Genomic DNA, 20,657 nt, shown 5'->3' on the forward strand with positions numbered 1-20,657 from the left:
ATTGACTTTCTGATATGGTGATTAGGATTTAGCTCCTGAAATTTTCCATCTCTGCTTCCTCTCCCTATTGCCACAAACAAATTACATTAAAAATTGCTATCACGTGTTTTATCAGGTTCTTTTGTCTCTCAAATATTCCTTTATATCTCTTTGAGAATATTTGAACTTTTTCTCCTTCTAAGATAATGGCTGCTTGTTAGTATCTGTTATTCCTGTATTCACTACAGTTCTTTGTACTTTTTGCTAGCTTTTCCTTGGTTACTGCAATCCCCTTGTTAAAGTTAGTATTTCTTTTGTTGTTGTTAATCCTCACTTGGGGATATTTTTCTATTGGCTTTTTAGAGAGAGTGGAAGGAACGGGGAGACACACACAGAGAGAAACATCGATGTGAGAGAGAAACACACACCCTGGCTCAGGCGGGGGATCAAGCCTGCAACCTAGGTACGTGCCCTTGATTGGAATTGAATCTGGGACCCTTCAGTCCATGGGCCAATGTTCTAGCCACTGAACCAAACTGGCTTTATTTTTAAATATAAAGTTAGTAATTCTTTATATTAAACTATCCCTGTTCAAATTACTATGATTCAGTCCTGACTGCTGCAGGCCCTTTGAGCCTGTACACTAAGCCCAAGGAGGTGTCTGCCACCCTGGGGTAATAGTGTGGTATGCATACTCCTCTCCACCCATCCCTGACCATCTACCCTTTCATTCCCTTGGCTATCCTGGCTGCTTTGTTCTCTGTTCCTGTCCATCCCTAAACACTTCTTGTTTTTCCCCAAAGTACTGAATTTCCTGTAGTTTTCAGGGTTCACAAAGCAGATTGATACTCCTGGGCCTGCAATGCAGGCAGTTTCCTCACTCTAGAAATAGCTGAATTCATCAGCAGAGTCATCTGCCAGCACTGCTCAATGCCACCATTTCTGCAAAGACTCCCGGACCCTTCTTCCTCTCTCTTCCAATTAGTTGTTTTTGCCTTTTGCTCCCTTAGGGCACAGCCATTCACAGGTCTGTCTCTCTGAAGTAACAGTAAACCCGTTTTCTTTCCTTCTATTTCCAGACTTAGCACGTTGCCCTCTAGTTATATATTAAGAACTCCATAACCTTTGTGAAATGGATGAATGTGTTTAATTTTTCAGGAATCTAATTTACAGTTTCTTCCATAGAGAAATGAGCCATGAATATAAAGCAAAATCAAGTTAAGATTTTAGGAGAGGAGGAAATGGTAGGAGGATGCTCCCTGGATGGGTAGCCTCATTTCCACTGCTGTCTCCACAATGACACCTGTCCTGCGCTGCTAGTCAGGACAGCTGGCAGGCCAGCGTGAGCCAGCGTGAGCCAGCATGGGCCAGCGTGGAGTTTTTCACAGCTCATAAGACTGAGGCACAGGAAACTTCCATTTAATCAGGGTAAGGTGACACTTCTAATTTAGGCAAAACAAACGGGCAATGTATTGCAGTTCTCTGGTGAACATTTACATTTATAGGTCAACATGTGTGATGGAGATTCTGTAGTTTTCAAAAAAAAAATTCAGAATTTAACATGCCATTGAAACCTTAAATTCGTCAATTTAAGATTCTATAGTACTGACCTGGAATATACTTGGGTTAGAATTTTACCTAGACATGAAGACTGCAACATCGGACTACTATGATTCTTTTGGATGGAAGTAAGATATTAGCCACAATAATGGCAGAAAAAATTAACTCCAACTATGAAGCAAAGATTCCTGGATTTTCCAGGGACTGTCCCAATGATCTTCTTTGAAATGCAGATATTTAAATATGTGTTAATTAAGTTCCTATTTTGTTCAAACACTGCACGTTGGCAGAGATCTAAGGTTAAATAAATCTTAGAGTACACGAGTTAGTTTGGGAATGACTCACAGAATATACCGATGTACGTATCAGGCACACAAAATATTACTAATACTTGCATTTGGCTAGTGTTTAAACTCAGTTGAAACACTGACATTTAGTTTTTATGTAACTACAGGATGGGACAAGAGTAGCTTTACTAGTTGTTCATGTGGGAGATAAAATAAATAATAATACAAGAATAAACTCTGTGTTTCATGTAATCACAACTGTAAACCTATCTTTGCCCTATCTTTATAACTAAAGAAACATTACTGACACTTATTTGTTTAAAAGCATATGCTTAACGTCACATTGATTTTGTTAAGCATATGCTATATTATCTTACACATTTTAAAATTCTAACTTGCTTGGCTTTACATGTATTAAACAAATTGAAACTACCAAAGGAGAGAGCATCAAGGAAATACATACGACATTTTAAGCACTGTTCTTCCAAAGTATTATGGCCTGTAAGGCCATTAGGTTTATCTTCATGATTTACCGGTAGACATTAATTTATGCATGTATTTATTTACTAGACATTAGAAACTTACGTGTCAGGCAGGAGGCCAGGTATAAGACATATAAGATGGGGTGGCCACTGTCTTCAAGGATCTCATCATTTAATGGGAAGACACTGACTGCACATAGCTCATGGTTTGATTAGGACACTTAGCTGAACAGTACCACGAGATTAGTAAAACGAGATTAAACCTGACTGTGTTACTCTCTAAGAACTCTATGGTAGAATAACTTTTTCCCGGGATGGGGGAGGCAGGGTTGGAGAAACCTCAAAGAAAAAGCAATAAAGTGACAAGACCCTAACTACAGGCCTTGAGTTTGGCCTTATTATGTTTATGTGTATGTTGTCCTAGGAATTTGTAGTTACACTCTATCTCAAACAGATTTGCAAAACAAAGATAATAAAGATGTTCAGATTTGTGAGTTGTCAAATCTTCCCAGAAACACAGCAAGCATTTGCTGTGAAATATCAATGAAAACACACACACACACACACACACACACACACACACACACACTCCACAGAAAACAGCACTGAGGGGAAATTAAGTTTTTTTTCATTTTAGATGGGAAAGATGTACACTCATTTTAAATGCATTAACTGGAGAGAAACAGAAAAGAGCTTAATTAGGGGGAAAAGATAATTCATTGTACAATTTATGATAAAGGGGTACAATTTCGTGGGCAGAAATTACCTTATGATGGTGTAAAAAGAAAGGAGACATGTGATTGATGAGAAATTAACAAATATTGTTTGAATTTGAATGAAATGTGGAAACAGTAAGAGCCAGGAAGATCGATTGTACTTCAATTGCAAGTGAAATGAGACTGGGGAGCCCTGGACAAAAGTAAAGCCAGGGTTCAACATGGCAGAGGATTTGGAAAATGAGTTAGCAGCACAGATGGTGATTGCATAGCCAGGGTATCAACTCATTCCTCAAATGGCCCTAGTCATTTTGTGGAATAAAAAGTTAATTACATCGAAACCGGTTTGGCTCAGTGGTAGAGCGTCGGTCTGCAGACTAAAGGGTCCCGGGTTCGATTCGGTCTCAAGGGCATGTACCTTGGTTGAGGGCACATCCCCGGTAGGGGGTGTGCAAGAGGCAGCTGGTCGATGTTTCTCTCTTTTTTTATTATTATTATTATTTTTAATATATTTTATTGATTTTTCACAGAGAGGAAGAGAGAGGGACAGAGAGTTAGAAACATCAATGAGAGAGAATCACTGATCAGCTGCCTCTTGCACACCCCCCACTGGGGATGTGCCCACAACCAAGGTACATGCCCTTGCCCGGAATCGAACCCGGGACCTTTCGGTCCGCAGGCCGACGCTCTATCCACTGAGCCAAACCGGTTCCGGCCGATGTTTCTCTCTCATCGACGTTTCTAGCTCTCTATCTCTTTCCCTTCCTCTCTCTAGAAAATCAATAAAAATATATATTTTTTAAAGAAGTTAATTACTACATCACACTGTGATTTGGAACCATTATAATCTTATCACAACTTTTCTACATGGAGGATAGAATAGACCTTTAAAAAAGTAGTTTGTTGGTAATAAAATTTAAAACCTCCTGGGGGACACAGATTTCTGTTAAAGCACTTCCTCTCCTCTATCAGTTACCTTGGAATTGTTTTTATTATCACATTTCTTTCACAGTGTAAGATTTCCTTTCCATCTGGACTTATGATTGCTAGTTAGTATCAATGTTGACACAGAAAAAAGTTATGTTAATTACTTGGTCAGAGATCCTCTCAAAGGACTTAAAAACAGATTGAGAATGGAAGATGCCAGACTACTTTAAATTTAATTAACTTGCCATATAAATCTTGAAAAACAATGACCAGATCTTTAAAATTTCAAGATCAAACATTAAACCACTTATGTGTCAGGTGCAAGATTAAAGGTTTAAAAGATTCATTTTCTTTGTTACACAAAATTAATCCTCCTTTAATGTGCATTGTTCTTATAATTTTGTGATTTATCCATGCGCATTTAAACTTACCATATTTTTTCCTTATTTTATTGTAATTTCCTTTGTGGGCAGGGACCACTGAAAACCTTTAATTGTGCCACGTGTCTCTGACTGTTGAATAAATAGTAGTTGACTGAGTCATGAGGATCTGTTTCCATGATTGCCATCTTTCTACACATAATAATTATTACATTTTTATTCTAGCTTTCTATCTACATGGGCAAGAATGGTCTGAATGTGGACTAGGAAGTGAGTATAAGTATGGACTATGACATCACTATTTTTAAAATATTTATGCCCTTTTATATATATATATCATACATATGTATGAACATATATACATACACATAAATATGCATACACACATGAATCTATTATAATATATGTATGAACCATGACCCATACATTGTTCATAGTGGTAATATATTTCTTCCTTTCTTCCTTCCTTCCTTCCTTCCTTCCTTCCTTCCTTTCTTTCTTTCTTTCTTTCTTTCTTTCTTTCTTTCTTTCTTTCGAGTGCAGAAATTGTCTTTTGCCACTGTGGATGATTCAATGTCTGGGTCATGGGTCATACATGAGAGTTGTTAAAAAAATGTTTGTGCCCCTTACAAACAGATCCTCATGACTTAAATAGATGAGAGGACTCTGCAATTTATTTCCTGTAATCTCCATGGAAGTGATTTGATAATAGTTAACATCTTAATAATGAAAGTTAAAGACCTAAAATCATCCAGGTCCTCCTTGAACCTAAGGTGCCTCTCCAGAATCCAGTGATGTTGGTCACCAAGCCAAGCCTACTGCAACCGTAGGACCAACCCAAACTGCTCCTGTCCTGTTTCTAACAAGACCTGGAACTAAAGTTTAAACCTCAGATACACCACTTAGGAGCAACGCTTGTGAAACACCACTCAGGGAATAACTCTTGTGAACCCTTAACTGCAACCCCTCAAAACCCCGCCCAAACCCTGGATTGGGGAGAGGCATTGGAGTCTGGGATGTGAGACTTGGGTGTGTCACTTGGATGTGTCACTTGGATGAAGAGCTGGAGAGTATTTAGTGTCTTTTCAGTATGGATTATTCTAATTTAGAAGCTATAGAGCAATTAAAGAAGGCCTTACTATTATTTTTCCTGTGATATCCTGCCTCCTCTTTTGAAGTATATGAACGTATTGGACCTGACACTAGAAGGAATGCCAGCTAAGTTTAAACCTTTCTTAGCTTGTCCATAGCCAAGGAACTATCTTTTGTTAGAGGATGCTTTTATTTAAAAAAAAATTAAAATATATTTTATTGATTCCCTGCAGAGATGAAGAGAGAGGGATAGCGAGTTAGAAACATCGATGAGAGAGAATCATCTATTAGCTGCCTCTTGCACACCCCCCACTGGGGATGTGCCCACAACCACACAACCAAGATACATGCCCCTGACTGGAATTGAACTTGGGACCTTTCAGTCCACAGGCCAACGCTCTATCTACTGAGCCAAACCGGTTTTGGCTAGAGGATGCTTTTAGAGTTTAAGAAATCAAAGAAGTCAAGAAAAGAAGAAAAAAAAAAAAAGAAGAAGAAGAAGAAAGAAAAGAAATCAAAGAAGAGATGGCAGCTCTGCTGGAAGAGATGGCAGCTCTGCTGGAATCGATCTAAAATGCAGTGCTATCACCCTGTCAGACATTAGATTAAGTTTATGCATTGAACTATCTGTGCTACTTTTATTGTCTACCTGAGATGAACTTTTGGCTGGTGAGTATACAACACGCACTTGAATGTACAATGCTGGGCACAGCATTGGACTTGGAAGAGATGGAGATGAATTATTTAAGTGAAAGTCTTTGTAAGTCTGGTGTACAACAAACCACTTAGCATACAAAGTATATGAAGAACTATGTCTGAATGGACCTAATTTTACCTATAAAATCTTGTACACCATTCATGGCTTTGAGAGGGGCAAATGGCTAAAGTATACATTTACTCTAAGTATAAAAGAAGATCTAATGAAAACATTCACCTTCTAATCAGAACAAAAATATATTTAAAATGAGAAGAATATAACAATGGTTACTTATATAAAATTTTAGGACAATATGTCCACCTTATTGCTATATATTTCCCCAAATAGGTATCATTTGTCTTATCTCATGGGAATATCAAATATATAAATTAATTGAAATTTACATCTATAAATTCAATACAAAATGGAATATCATTTGAAAATTATAAATCCGTGATTAACTGAACAATAAATAGAATTATAACCAAGTGTTTAATTTTTGCTTAAATTAATTCAATAAATAAATAAAATAGCAGCAAGATAAAGGCCTGTGATACCTGCTTAACAATCTTATGGAATTTTTTTCTATATTCCTTATTTAGAAGAGAGATGCAAAAATATTAGGTAAAAATGCATTCTATCACAGATATTACTTTTACACCATGGAGACTTAGAGTTCTAACAATGACTAAAACCAAACAAATGTTAAATTATATTTACCCTATTACTTATTCAGTCAGAGAAGTGACCTCAGTCACTTAGGGAAGGACTTTGAAATGGAAGGTTGAGACTTAAGCATGATGTGTCTGATGAACCTAGTGTTGTTCCAAAGTATTAAATGCATTATATACCTTATTCACAAAGTATAATGATCAAGGGAGGAGTATGTATCCAATACAGTGAGGTAAAATACACAAAGAGCGGCAGGTGGTCTACTGAATAATTGAATACCTTTCAACTTGACTCGGCTTTTGTTGAGCTGACCTATGTGGGCTACCTTCATCTGCAACTTTTCTGCCCAAACAACAGAAACCCTAAAAGCTGACCCATTTGTTGGGTTAAAGCTGAAAGGAATCATAGGTTTAATTCTCTCCCTCTCTCACAACTGAAGAAAGTTAAGTCTGTAGATGTGAAATAAAATGATTTTAAGTATTACCGGGACCGGTTTGGCTCAGTGGATAGAGCGTTGGCCTGCGGACTGAAAGGTCCCGGGTTCGATTCCGGTCAAGGGCATGTACCTTGGTTGCAGGCACATCCCCAGTGGGGGGTGTGCAAGAGGCAGCTGGTCGATGTTTCTCTCTCATCGACGTTTCTAACTCTCTGTCCCTCGCAATTCCTCTCTGTGTAAAATCAATAAAATATATTTAAAAAATAAAAATAAAATTATTTTAAGTATGCATTGCAAGTTAATAAAAAAGCCATAGCTAAAACCTAGTTTCTTTACTTCCAACCCAGTGTTCTTTCCATGCTACTATCCTGCTTCCCCCAAGCACTTTGTTACAAAATGTTAAAACTGGGCAAAAAAATTTTCCTTGAGTTCCATCGGCATGACTCAGTAGTTGAGCGTTGACCTAAGAACCAGGGAGTCACAGTTCGATTCCTGGTCAGGGCACATGCCCAGGATGCAAGCTCCATCTCTAGTGTGAGGCGTGCAGGAGGAGCTGATCAATGATTCTCTCCCATCATCTCTCTTACTCTCTCTCTCCCTCTCTTTCTCTCTCTCTCCCCCTCCCCCTCACTTCCTCTCTGAAATCAATAAAAACATATTTTAAAAAAATTTTCCTTGAGTTCCAATGGGATGGCTCAGTAGTTGAAAAGGTATTTCTTTAAGAGATCAGTCTATCAGATGGGCCTTGAGACAAAGTTTGAGTAGCTAAGAATCTTGAGAACACAAGAAACAGCCAGAACTCAAAGTCTTAGTGTTGGCCACAGCCCTTCCAGAAACATGTGAGCACATTGGGGACAGAAACATGTGAGCACTTGTTAGAACTAATCTCCCTGTGCCTCCACCTGAGTGGGGTGATGGGAGCCGGCAGCAGCTTCACTGGGGATTCCATTGTTTGCAGATAAAGCTGTCCAAAGCAGCTGCTTTATTCAGACAAACAAAGAAAACCAAATAAATGCTAAGTGTTTATCTTTTGTACTCTTCCATTTTTATTTTTGGAAAGCACACATCTTGTTTCCTAGATACATTTGTTTAAGTGATATCTCTCTGTTTACACACTGCTTTGTTTGCTAAGTCCTTATGGAAACGTATGTAGGTTATAATGCCTTATCTACGCTTATTGAATGAATGAATAAAAGAAGAACAGAAATATGCCATGCAGATCTGAAACATTTCTGAGAAATAAGTCATCTAGTCCCATCCCCTAATGCTAGTGAAGGAGGAAATGAAAATCTGGGGAGAGGCTGTGTAACTTCTAATTTGCTACATAGAAGGGGGCTAGTGTCCATTTCCTTTGATTTCCACTACCAAATGTTTTCTTTTGGAAAAATACAACTACAGCTGAATTGATAGACTTTTTAAAACTTTTGACTCCAGGATTGAGGAGGTTCTTATTTTAGTGCCTGAACCTTTATGACCCATAACTGTCTAGACAGAAATATCTCTTAGCATTAGACTATGCAATAACCCAGAAATTAAACTTCAATATCTACCATAGAATAACACATGCATATAAGGATTCATGAAAACAAATATTTCAGCAATGTATATAAATAGAAAATCCTGGTGGAGAATGAATATGATGAATTTGTAATAGACATAGTTACCTCTGGGGATGGCAGGGCCAAAAGTTGAAGGTGGCTTTTCAAAGATGGCTTGATTTCGTCCCCATGTCTTAAACCTGTGAAAAATAGAATGCATTCATGAATGAGTTATGTAATGTAAAAAATGTTTCTTAAAAGCTCACTATCCAGGCACGTGGGAAGCGTTTCATTGCTTCTAGCCCAGCCACCAGCATTATGAGAATAGCGCTTACATGAAAGGGGCTAGATTGAAGATCACGGGGCTCCAAAATGCTTGGAAGCACTGCGAAGAATGCTTTGTGCAACTTTTAGCAGGAATGGGGGTTAGCGAGACTCAGTTGGTCTGGGATAGGACCAGAGATCTTACATTTCTAACAAATTCCCTGATGGTACGAATTCTACTGGCCTGGGGAATATCGCAGAATGATGTACGCGATACTGATATTTAGGGTTAGGTACGGTTAATATTTTTATTTGAAATCTAAGAATGTTTAGAGATCACTTTCTCTCATCAACCTTCATAGACTAAAAGTATTGATGGTGAAGGTGTTAGGTACCAACCTAATATTTTCATCCATAAATGGTTCCTTTAAGTGAGAGGATTTGTTTACTGTAGTGAAACTAAATCTTCTAACACGCCAGGCCAGCTATGTCTACGCATCTATGTGCATGAGCTTTTGGGTAAATACAGAATTCTTTCATGTATCTGTGCTGTTTAATTTTCTGTATGTAATTTGAATGTCCCTGATGGCTTGGTATGAACCTGAAGACAGGGTGGGAAAGAGTTGAATGCAGCAAGTTTACATGCGTTTTCTTTTATAATAAAACAAATTTGCAGAAGGTGTTTATACAATATATAACTATCATAGAAATGGTTTGTGGGGAAAAGGTAACATGTATCAGTTGTCTTTTAGTTCATGTAAAAGCTGAGATTCTCACTGTTGAACTGAGAAATAATTTTTATTTGTCCCCGTTTTTGAGATGCAGCCTCCGTATTGCTATTAGTGGAGACTTCATCACATGATTCCCAGAGCATGACTTGGTGTTAGATCCCTTATTGGTAATGAATAGCTTATAAAAGATGACATTCACAATTGTCAAGGTACTTCAAAAGCAAGATAGATTTCCATTTAATTCTAATTAAGTCTGTCCATGTTCGAATCTAATGTAAAAAACCTTTCTTAATTTTAGAGAAGAATGTCAACATCCAGTACCATTTTATATGAAAATGTAGGCGTGAAAAGTTAAGGTAATAAAAATTGTCAGATCAGAGCTCGTCCACTAAGTTCTCCAGGCAAGTTTTCCTCTGAGAAGAATGTAATTGAAGAGAATTTCCCTTTTTTCTTTAAGATGTACTTCATGCAATCCAAAGTATTTATAAAATGTCCCTTATGTGCACTGAACTATTACTAAGTGTTTTTTGGAAAAGCATTTATATGAAAAATGAAACAAAACTAAAAGGCAAAAACAAAATTACTAAATCGACTTCTGCTTCTAAGCAGGAAGGTGGAATAGGGACCAGATTTGACCTCCTCCCTGAAATTACTCAAAGTCACCAGTAAAATAAAATCTTAACAGATAATAAAAACCATAGTTTGTACATAGGACAAAGTACAATCATTTTTTTTAACTATTGAGGGGAAAAAGTCTTTTCAACTTAGAATTCTGTATCAAAGTGCTCTTTTTTACTTAAAGGGTGTGGCTCGCCAGCACAGCCATGGGTGAACCTGAGATGGGGGCGAGAGGGGGCGGTGAAGGATTAAAGAAGACAGACAAGATAATAAAGCTGGGCCTAGGTGGGACGCTGCTCTCTGATTAGAGAGACAGTGCCACAGCCTGCAAGCCGAGTCCTTATTTTATAGCCAGATTCCACAGGCAAAGTAAGGGCGTGGTCAGTATGTTTACAATGTTCTCACGGGTTTTGAATCGATTCAATTACATGCACCTGAACTCTATCAAGCTCATATCACTCAGCCATGTGGGACTACATATTCAGACCATGAGGCCAAGCTTACAACTAAAGCCTTTGGCTATAATTGTGCTGGGATTTGCATGTGGCTTTGCCATGAAAGAACCACGTGCCCTTTCATTAGTCTGAAGCTGGAACCTTTCCAAACACTGTAGCCGCTGTCCACATAAAAGAATCTTCACTATACAGCAATGGTTCTCAACCTTTCTAATGCTGCGACCCTTTAATACAGTTCCTCACGTTGTGATGACCACCAACCATAAAATTATTTTCGTTGCTACTTCATAACTGTAATCGAGACCCACAGGTTGAGAACCACTAGCAGGATCTCTTAAGACCATCGGAAAACACAGATATTTACATTATGACACATAACAGTAGCAAAATTACAGTTATGAAGTAGCAATGAAAATAATTTTATGGCTGGGGGTCACTACAACATGAGGAACTGTATTAAAAAGGGTCGAGGCATTAGAAAGGTTGAGAACCACTGCTATAGAGTTTGGAATAACTATGTTTGGAATTACAGACCCTAAATATCATTTCCGAAAAAAATCACCCATTACATGTTCATAGCTGATGCCCCTGTTGCTTCAGGGACCAGGTGAGGAAAGCATGGGCCTTGACTGGTAAAGCTTCAGTCATTCCCTCTTCTTTCCTTCCAAATCTCTCCCTTCCTTACCTTATCAATATCTTATGCATATGTATTAATTGATAATGCTAAGATCTAATTTGTAAAGGGCCTTTGAAGATGTAATGACTATCAGGAGCTCCAGATGAGACCATACAGGATGAAAGGGGTGGATCCCAAATCCAACAGGTGTTTTTATAAGAGAAGAATACAGACAATAGAGAAGAAACACAGAGAACATGAGCAGGGGTAGCCATTGCCTAAAAGGAATTTGGGAGCAGTCAGTAGTAAATGGCAGCTCTCCGGGCTCTGAATAGGAAGCCAGAGCACGGTATCCATGAGCACACTGGTGTTAGGCAGACTCTGAACACTAAGGACACCGGAGTTCTTATGCGGAAGGACAGGCCTCCTTCTCAGGAAGCAGAGAAGAGCACCTGAATGTTTGCAGCAGTCTCTTAGCCGTTTAATGCGGGGTTTGAAGGACCCCCTTTTCCTTGTGAGAACGTGAAAGCCAAACATGACAGGCATTGCTTTCTGCTTCGCTTTGCCCCAAAGCTGTCAGCATTGCATGTTGCTTCCCCATCTGTTGATTCCAGGTGCCAGTGAGAAAAGCATGCAATCCCCACCTTCTCCAAACAGCCACCCTTGGATGGAAGGGCCACCTCGTGACTCTTGGAGAACTAAAACCCCGGGGAGCGCGCGCGCATAGGTCTGAGGGTCCAGTTGCAGCGTCTGGGAGCGGGGAGCGAAGCGAAACCCGCAGTCACACCAAGCAAATCCTCTACAGACCCCGAACAATCACCACCCGGAGAAACAGGGGGAAAAATTAAAATAAATAAAAATAAATAAAAGAGTCCTGCACGGGGCGGCCCCGGGGAAGAGCTCCCGGAGGGCTGCGGGCGCCCCGGGCGCGGGCGGAGCGGGACTCCGCGTGGGAAGCCGCTCGGAGCTCGGGGGCGGGTCCCGCGGCCGCTCCCTCCGCCCCCGGAGCCATCGCCTCCTCCGGCGGCCGGGCCCCTGCGCTCAGAGTCCGTCCCGGCTGCAGAGGCGCCGCTCCGGGCCAGCCCGAGCGCCCGGACCCCGGGCCGGCTGTGCGGCGGGTGCGTACCGGGGCGGGGATGGGGGTGGGGGGTGGGGACCGGGGCGGGATCCGGGGTGGGGATGCGGGGCGGCGGCGGGGCGTCGCGGTGCAGGTGGAGGGGGGATCGGGGGAGTTGGGGAGCCTGAGCCCGCGGAACGGCGGTGAGTGCAACTTTCCCGTTGGCGCCCGGAGGCCCTGGCACAGGGGGGTGGGGGGTAACAGGGGTGGGGGGTAGCAGGGGTGGGGGGTAGCAGGGGGTTCACAGCCGATGCCCCTGTTGCTCGGGGACCACCCCATTCGCAGGCACTCTCAGGGCGCTTTTAGAGAGAGAGGGGCGCTGGGTCCAGGAGCGGACCCGGGGAGTCTGGCCGCTGCTCCTCGCCGCTCTGACCCGAAGGAAGGGGGCCCGGACCCCTGTCCTGAGTGCGGAGCCCCTCGCCCTGCGCAGTGGTTCTCCCGGGGCTGCGGCTGCGGCTGCGGGGGGCGCGGGACCTGCGTGTCTGCAGCCAGGTCCCCTCGCCTCCCCAGGGGAGTTCGTTCTTTGGTGAGATCTGGGGGTGATAGACCGATGGCCCCCAGGGTCCCGGCAGCTGCGGGTTTACCGGAGCCCAGGACTCCGGGGCGCCAGGGAGACACCGTATGCACCGTGGCCGCTGAGGCTTAGGAGGGTGGGGGGCCTGGGTCCTGACAGCTGCTGCCCCCCCCGGAAGCCCCTGAAAGTGCCCCCCGATGGGGTTAAGGGGGGGAGGATGGATGTTCTTTACCCGCCGCCCCGGCTGGGCTGGCGGGTCCCCGGGCTGGAGGCTGAGTCGCCGCCAGCCCCTCTCCCGGAGCTGATCCAGGAGCGCAGCCCAGCCCGGCTCCTTGGAAAGCTCGGGGCCTGAGTGGGTCACACGGGAAACATTTAAAAATGAAAAAGAGAAACCTAGACACTGCAGGTGTTGTTAGAGTCTGTCCCGGACTGGAAGGCGGAAATTCGAGCCTGATGACCACTGAAACATTCACCTGGGGGTGGGTGGGTGGGGGTGCGGGGACCCCAAAACAAAACAAAACAAAACAAAACAAAACCCCCCAGAAAACTTATATTAATGCTCCGGATGCTGAAAGAGTACTGGATTAGATTCACTTTGAGTATTGCATTTCTCTTTGTATGCATGTAGATTCAAAATGCAAGATTGACATTGCTTGCTCCACATTAAAAAAAAAAAATGTTCTGGGGTTTACTGTTCCAAAGCTCAGAATTCGGATTATTAAAATGAGACCTGCCGAAACCGTTTTTGGCTCAGTGGTAGAGCGTCGGCCTGTGGACTGAAAGGTCCCGGGTTCGATTCCGGTCAAGGGCATGTACCTCGGTTGCGGGCACATCCCCAGAGGGGGGTGTGCAAGAGGCAGCTGGTCAATGTTTCTCTCTCATCGATGTTTCTAACTCTCCCTTTCTCTCTGTGTAAAATTAATAAAATATATATTTTTAAAAATGAGACCTGAGGACCATAGGCTGACAAGAAGGGGTAGGTTCTGAGTCAAGCTTGATTAAGACAGGCATTGTGAATACGCTGTTTTCTGTTAGTAAGTATGTCCCCTGCTGGTCAACGATAATCAGAAATTTCAGAAGCATATTGAGAAAATAAGTTCATCTATATTTATTTTCACCATTGATTATAAAATTCTTTGCTTTATCTGTAGTTCCTATTAAGAACAAAAGTAATGTCATAGACATGCTTTATTTCCCAATTAAGAAATTATCTTAGTATATCTTTCATAGAAAATCATACTTTTAATGGCTGTATGGTGTGCTATTAAACTTTTAACCAATCCCTTTTGGTAAGTATGCAAAATTTCTCCAAGTTTGGTTTTACAAACAATATCATAGTAGATAACTATTCATAATTTTATACACTGTACAGAATTATTTGATTATTTTCTTTGAGTAAATTTCCATAGAATTGCTATGTAAGAGCATATTTACTTTTTAAAGACTTGTGATACATTCTGCAAATCTTTTCAGAAGTCCTAATGCTATTTCTACTCAAAATACCATTTTTATTAACATACTAATACTGGGTCAACATTTTAAAATTCAGAAATCGGTGAGAAGAGAAAGCTCTTATTTTTATTTCTTTGGTTGCTAATGAGGCTGAATATTTTTAGTTGGCCAAAATGTTTAACAGATATTTACTTTTATGAATTGCTTTTCTATATTCTTTGCCTATTTTTTTAATCATTTTTTGTTTAGTTGTTTCAAAAGTTTTTTTATTCATAAGGATATTAACTCTGTATATCTATTATGTTGCAATTTTTGAATCAGTTGATTTTTGCCATTAACTATTTGGTGGACATTGCTTTTCAGGATACTTAAATTTGATCGATGTCAAAGCTGCTATTAATTTCTTCTCTCATTCTAATTTTGTTAAGCTTGAGAAGGACTTTCCCACTTGTAAAAATATTCATCTACACCTTTTTAAGTACTTTTGATATCTTATTTAATATTTTTACCCTTTGGAAGTTAATTTAGTAGGTTATCTAACTTTATAATTGCTATTTTTTAATAGCTAGTCATCTCAAATCCATTTGTTCCATAACTGATTCCTTCCCCACTAACTTATATATATAAAAGGCTAAGTGACCAACCATCCGTCAGACCGTCCAACCAGCTGACCATATCATGCGCACTGGCAATTTAAAAATACATGTTGACTTGCACATACACCATGTTTGTCCCCGTCTGACACTGGCCTCCCATTTAAATTAATTCCAAGACAGTTTCCTGTGATGCTAGCATTTGCGATAACTATTAATACATCACAAGGACAAACTCTAGACAGAGCAGGGATATTCCTACCTGAACCCATTTTCATGGTCAGTTATATTTTGCTTTCTCTTGAGTTCAAAGAGCGTGTGATGTTAAAGTTGCAAATATCGATACTTCATTTCAAGGGAAGTTAGTCAAGCGCTCTGAAAGTGTTTTCACTCTTAATGTGGTATACAGGGAGATATTAGAATAAGTTTAGTCCATTTATCAGTCATTGTTTTTATCAGTGTTGTTTTTATATAATGTTTTTGTTTTATATTCTGTTTTTGTTCTTTTTATATCATGACTTTGTTGTTGTTATATCATGTTGTTTATTTATTAATTTATATATTATTTTCATATGCATTTTACTAATTTTCTTTCATCTCTGACACTTCTACAGTATTACAGAGAAAGGGCGAATAGGGATATTAAAATATACTAATTAATTTCCTTGTGATGTGCACGAATCCGGGTACCTCCTGTGCCCCTCACCCCTGTACCTCCTTGAAGCCAAACTTCCTCATAGCTGCCCCTACCGTTGTGAAATCCCACACACTTTCCACTCATACGCTTCCCTGACACGCATCTGTCACCACATCTTACCCAGAATGACTGACACTCCATCCTTTCTATAGAAAGCTTAGAATTCTATCCATTTGGGGGAGAAGAAGGAAGAGAATACATGTAATAACATGTCTGCCAGGCTGACTGCCTCGGGCGCCACAAAAGAAGTAAAAAGTGCTGTGGGGTTTCAAAGGAAAGAGAGAGAAACTTAGAAACTGATCAGAAAGATTTTATAGAGGATGTAGCAATGAGGATGGTCTTTGAAGGACTGATGGAATTTCAATGAGTGGGTGAAACATTCCTGATCGGAAGAACAGTATGAACGAAGGTACAAATACAGGAAAGCAGGAGGCAGAGTTGTGCAGAATTTTAGGGAGTGGGAGAAGATAAGGGTAGAAAGGTACATTGGGGCTGTAGAGAAGAATCTGAAACACTGGCATGAAGACTTGAATGTTAAATTGGTAGCTAATGTGCATCCTTGAATAATTCTGAGTAGGGAGTTATATAATAGGTAGTGTACTTTATGAGTCAAAAGTATTTGGGGGGGAAAATATTTTGACAATTTATGTGTAAATAAATACAACAGTTGCATATGTTTTTTGCTGATCTTATTTATTGCATTATTTCCTATTTCATTCATTTCTCCTCCTATATCTAGCATTTTATTCCTTCAGCTTAGTTTTTAAAATTTTATTTCTCATTTACAGTTTACACTTACTATTATTTTGCATTAGCTTCAGGTGTACAGCATAGTAGTTGGACAGTCGTATACTTCACAAAATATTCCCCATTATTTCCAGTACCCACCTGCACCATGCATAGTTATTCCCATATTATTGACTGTATTCCCTGTGCTGTATGTTGCGTCATCATGACTACTGTGTAACTACCTCTTAATTCTTTCACTTTTCTCACTTGTTAGCTTCTCTAAAGATCCAAGGATAGAGCCGAAACCGGCTTGGCTCAGTGGATACAGCGTTGGCCTGCGGACTGAAAGGTTCCAGGTTCAGTTCCAGTCAAGGGCATGTACCTTGGCTGCGGGCACATCCCAGCACATCCCCAGTGATGGGTGTGCAAGAGGCAGCTGATTGATGATTCTCTCTCATCGATATTTCTAACTCTCTATCCCTCTCTCTTCCTCTCTGTAAAAAATCAATTAAAAAAATATATATATAATATAATGATCCAAGGATAGAGTTTAAAGGAAGGATCCATTCCAGGGTATCCCTCAGGGTAGGAGCCAGCTCTGCTCTGGTTTCTATTTAGTGACAGTTGGAGAGCATTCCGAGGAGAAATGTGTCTAAGTTATGTAACAAGTCACTCAGGGCCTTCCTCTGCTAGCCTGGCCCTCTGGAGAGTCAGTGCTCTGAGGGCAGCTGGGTCAGACTCAGTGCTGCTGCCTAGCAGTCCCTGAGGACCAGTCATAAGGGGTTGTTGCTGAGCAACCAGGGGCTCAGGGTGGCGCATCATCCCCCAGGCAGCTTTACAGCAGTTTCGGGGCTGCCCCCATGGGAGAAGCAGTGCCATCTGGCAGGGGGCCAAGCCTCCCGCAGAGGCACAAGGGTTGCTAGCAGTGAGTATTTGACCTCAGAATCTAAGTCAATAACTTATGCTCTGTGAACCTGCAAGCGATGTATGGAATTATTGATGGAAATTCAATTAACCTTGAACTTGGTACAGGACAGGTAGTGGTGGCAGCTAGAGTTCTCATTTCAGGTCATTTTCTCCCAGCTCCTTTCTCCTTCGGGCTGAGTTGCAAGGTAAATGTTCCGGGTCAGTGGGAAGTACTTTTTCTTTATGCCACATTAAATATGTAACTTTCTCCTATTAACATTATTTAGCCAAAGCAAATATTTACATTCGAGAAAAGCCAGCAAGCTAACTCTGGCCTTGTCAAGTGGGCTTACAATGGCAAATTATTTGACTCAATATCAATGCAAGCACTCGCTGCTAATATTTGAGATACTGCTTTGCATTTTTTTTTTTTTTCTGTATAGAAAAGTCAAAAGGTCACTCACCAGGACCACATCTTATTTTGTTTTTAATATTTAACGTAGTCCATAAATGACTCTTTGGAAGAATTGATAACATGTCGAAACTAAGCAGCTCTTGAAAGGGGCTTGAGCTCTGCCTTAAGGACTCGGAGCTGCCGGTGTTGAGCAATGGCTTCTCCTGAAGATCTAGGCACATATCTGAACAGCCAAAATCGAGCTCTCTCAGTGTCTTGGGAATAGCACTCAGCTGCATCGGAGGCTAAATCGTAAAGCAGAGAACCATGCAATTGTTAGATTTGAGGAATAATTAACATTGGCCAGCTAGAGGGAAGTGGTATAGACCTGTCTCATCTTCCCTCCCACTATCTTTTCAGCCAGTACTCTGGCCTTGGGCGGTAACTGTCTGCGGGTCCAAAGGGTTTGGGAGCCACGACTTTGTGAGGGTAACAAAGGGGAAGCTTCTTCGTTGGCACTGGATCTATACTCTCATATAGGGACCTATATTCTTTAAAAAAGAAAAACTAACATTCTTCTGAAGAAGTACAGACAGGCTTTTGTTTCACACAGACACACATGCGTGCATACCCACTTGTGCGCCTAAGTCATTCAATGAGAGTACTCCTGAGAAATCTAATAGTAATGGAACGTTTAAATGTTTCTCTAAGATGTCTTATTCAAAGCTACTTAATATTTAAAAGTGATTTCTTTACTAATTGTAATATATATAATTGGTAGGAGCATCCTATTTACTGTTGTTATTTAAGAGTATGAATAAATCTAAAACATATTAAGTACAGTACGTGTCAAACATTATTCTGTATGACAAAGTATGTCATTTAAGCCTCCCAGCAACTCTATGGAATAGGTACTAGTATTTTACATATAGAGAAGTCTAGTAGTGAGTGTGTGCGCAGGAGGCAGCTGGTCGATGTATCTCTCTCATTGATGTTTCTAGCTCTCTACCCTTTCCCTTCCTCTCTGTAAAAAATCAACAAAATATATTTTAAAAAATAATAAAGGTGGAGTTTGAGAGAAGACAATGTCTTAGAAATTAGGATTGTTTCACCTAAAAAGGTCAACTAAATTTGAGTTATAACATCCAGGAGAGTAAGGTGTTTTAATAGAGAGTTTTATATTTCTGGCTCATGGCAGAGCATCTCATTTCAGTAGAAGCTCTTTACAACATCATTGAATAATATCTGAATTTTTATAATGCCTTAAAACATGTTATCCCTAATAAAAATGAAATAATTCCAGTTTTCTTTTATTATGCAGTGGATACTTGGAGGGGAGTGCTACAATGATAACATTTGGAGAGAAGTATTTCCCATCTTAAGGTAGAGTATGGTGCAGGAAAGGTTGTTTTCTTAATCTCCCAGCGTAGCTCCATTTTGTTAAGGTTGGGGCCCCAGAACAAATGGGACAGGAAAATGTATCATGGTCAATGAACAATGAAATGAAGAGGAAAAGGTGGTTTTGTGTGTGTGTGTGTGTGTGTGTGTGTGTGTGTGTGAAATCAGCATGGACTTTGACAATCAACTCACATGAACACTAACAAAACAGTGATTTTTTTTTTTTTTTTTTTTTTTTTTGTCTTGGGCTCTATTAGGAAAATTACTAGATTCCAAGTCCCAAAATAGCTCATGAAAAGAGGCCCATGAACTTCCTAGTCTTCTTGTTTATATCCATTCTGTCTCCATGTCATTGGCAATGGTTGATTCATGGCCACTTGCTATTCCTCCTGAGGCCCCTCACTCTGTTCCAGGTCTTTCTGCTAGTGGTACCTTGGCTGACATGGGCCACCCCCTCCCTGCCTGTCTCACCTGTGGTGCCCTTTAGTTCCCACGATCAAATGGCCCAATGCTCTGCATTCAGCCACGGTTCTCTTCCTCTCTCACTTGACCACTGTCCCTGGATCAGGTTTGCTTCTTCAACTTTCTTTACCCATCAACTCTAAAGAGGCACAAGGGCTAGGACTGTTAATAGGTGGCATTTTATCACAAAACTTAGAGGTCTTGGTTCTGGGTGTTGGCTAGCAGCCATCATCAGTGCTCTTTTTATAAGAAGTCATGATGTTATATCTTCTGCAGATCTATCCTGCTGGCTCATGAGACATGCCTGGAAATGCCTGAATTTAAATAATAATAATAATAATAATAATAATAATAATAATTATTATTATTATTATTGAGTTTAGATCCCAGCTTTAAAACCCCCCTAACAAATACTGGTTTAAACATGACTCTTTATTTGTACATAAATATCTATTTAGTTTATATATTATTGACCATCCTCAGAAAAATGGCCTAGATGTAGCCAAAAGAAATATATAAAGTTTTCTTCTCATGAGTAATAAAAGCAAAAGAGAGGCTTAGACATTTTGTGTTAAATAAGAATAACAAAATCAAACCAGCACAAACCTAGAGATAAAGAAATAAATCTTGTTAATTTTCATGCTAGCCTGGCTGTCACTTTTTGAAACTGTTAAAGAACAATTTGAAAGTGATGAGTTCTGGAGGTAAAATGGGTGACAAAACAAAGAAAACAACCAGCAAACAAAAGAGCAGAACAGACAGCCCTTGCAAAGGAGAGGAAAAAATATATTCAAGAAATGGAGGTGGTCCCTCATTGGTAGAGATCACAGTAGAATCGCCATTTAATGTTTACAGTGAATGCAAACCCTTTCTCATTCCTTGGTCAGTAAATATTTGTTGAGCCCTTCCCCAGTTTACCCTGTGCTGGCACCTTTGGGAGCACTG

At 40.4% G+C, this 20,657-nt stretch overlaps 1 protein-coding gene across 1 annotated transcript in view; it reads left to right on the forward strand.

Moving 5' to 3' along the window:
• The first annotated feature begins 19,146 nt into the window (after positions 1-19,146).
• The window catches only part of PKIB (cAMP-dependent protein kinase inhibitor beta), a 52,979-nt gene continuing 51,468 nt past the window's right edge, over positions 19,147-20,657 (forward strand). The window contains exon 1 of the mRNA XM_036414988.2: positions 19,147-19,235. The gene's annotated coding sequence lies outside the window, so the exon portion shown is untranslated. The remainder of the gene's footprint in view (positions 19,236-20,657) is intronic.

This window comes from Pipistrellus kuhlii, unplaced genomic scaffold (assembly GCF_014108245.1).
Source record: "Pipistrellus kuhlii isolate mPipKuh1 unplaced genomic scaffold, mPipKuh1.p scaffold_m20_p_5, whole genome shotgun sequence".
In the NCBI taxonomy this organism is placed as follows: domain Eukaryota; kingdom Metazoa; phylum Chordata; class Mammalia; order Chiroptera; family Vespertilionidae; genus Pipistrellus; species Pipistrellus kuhlii.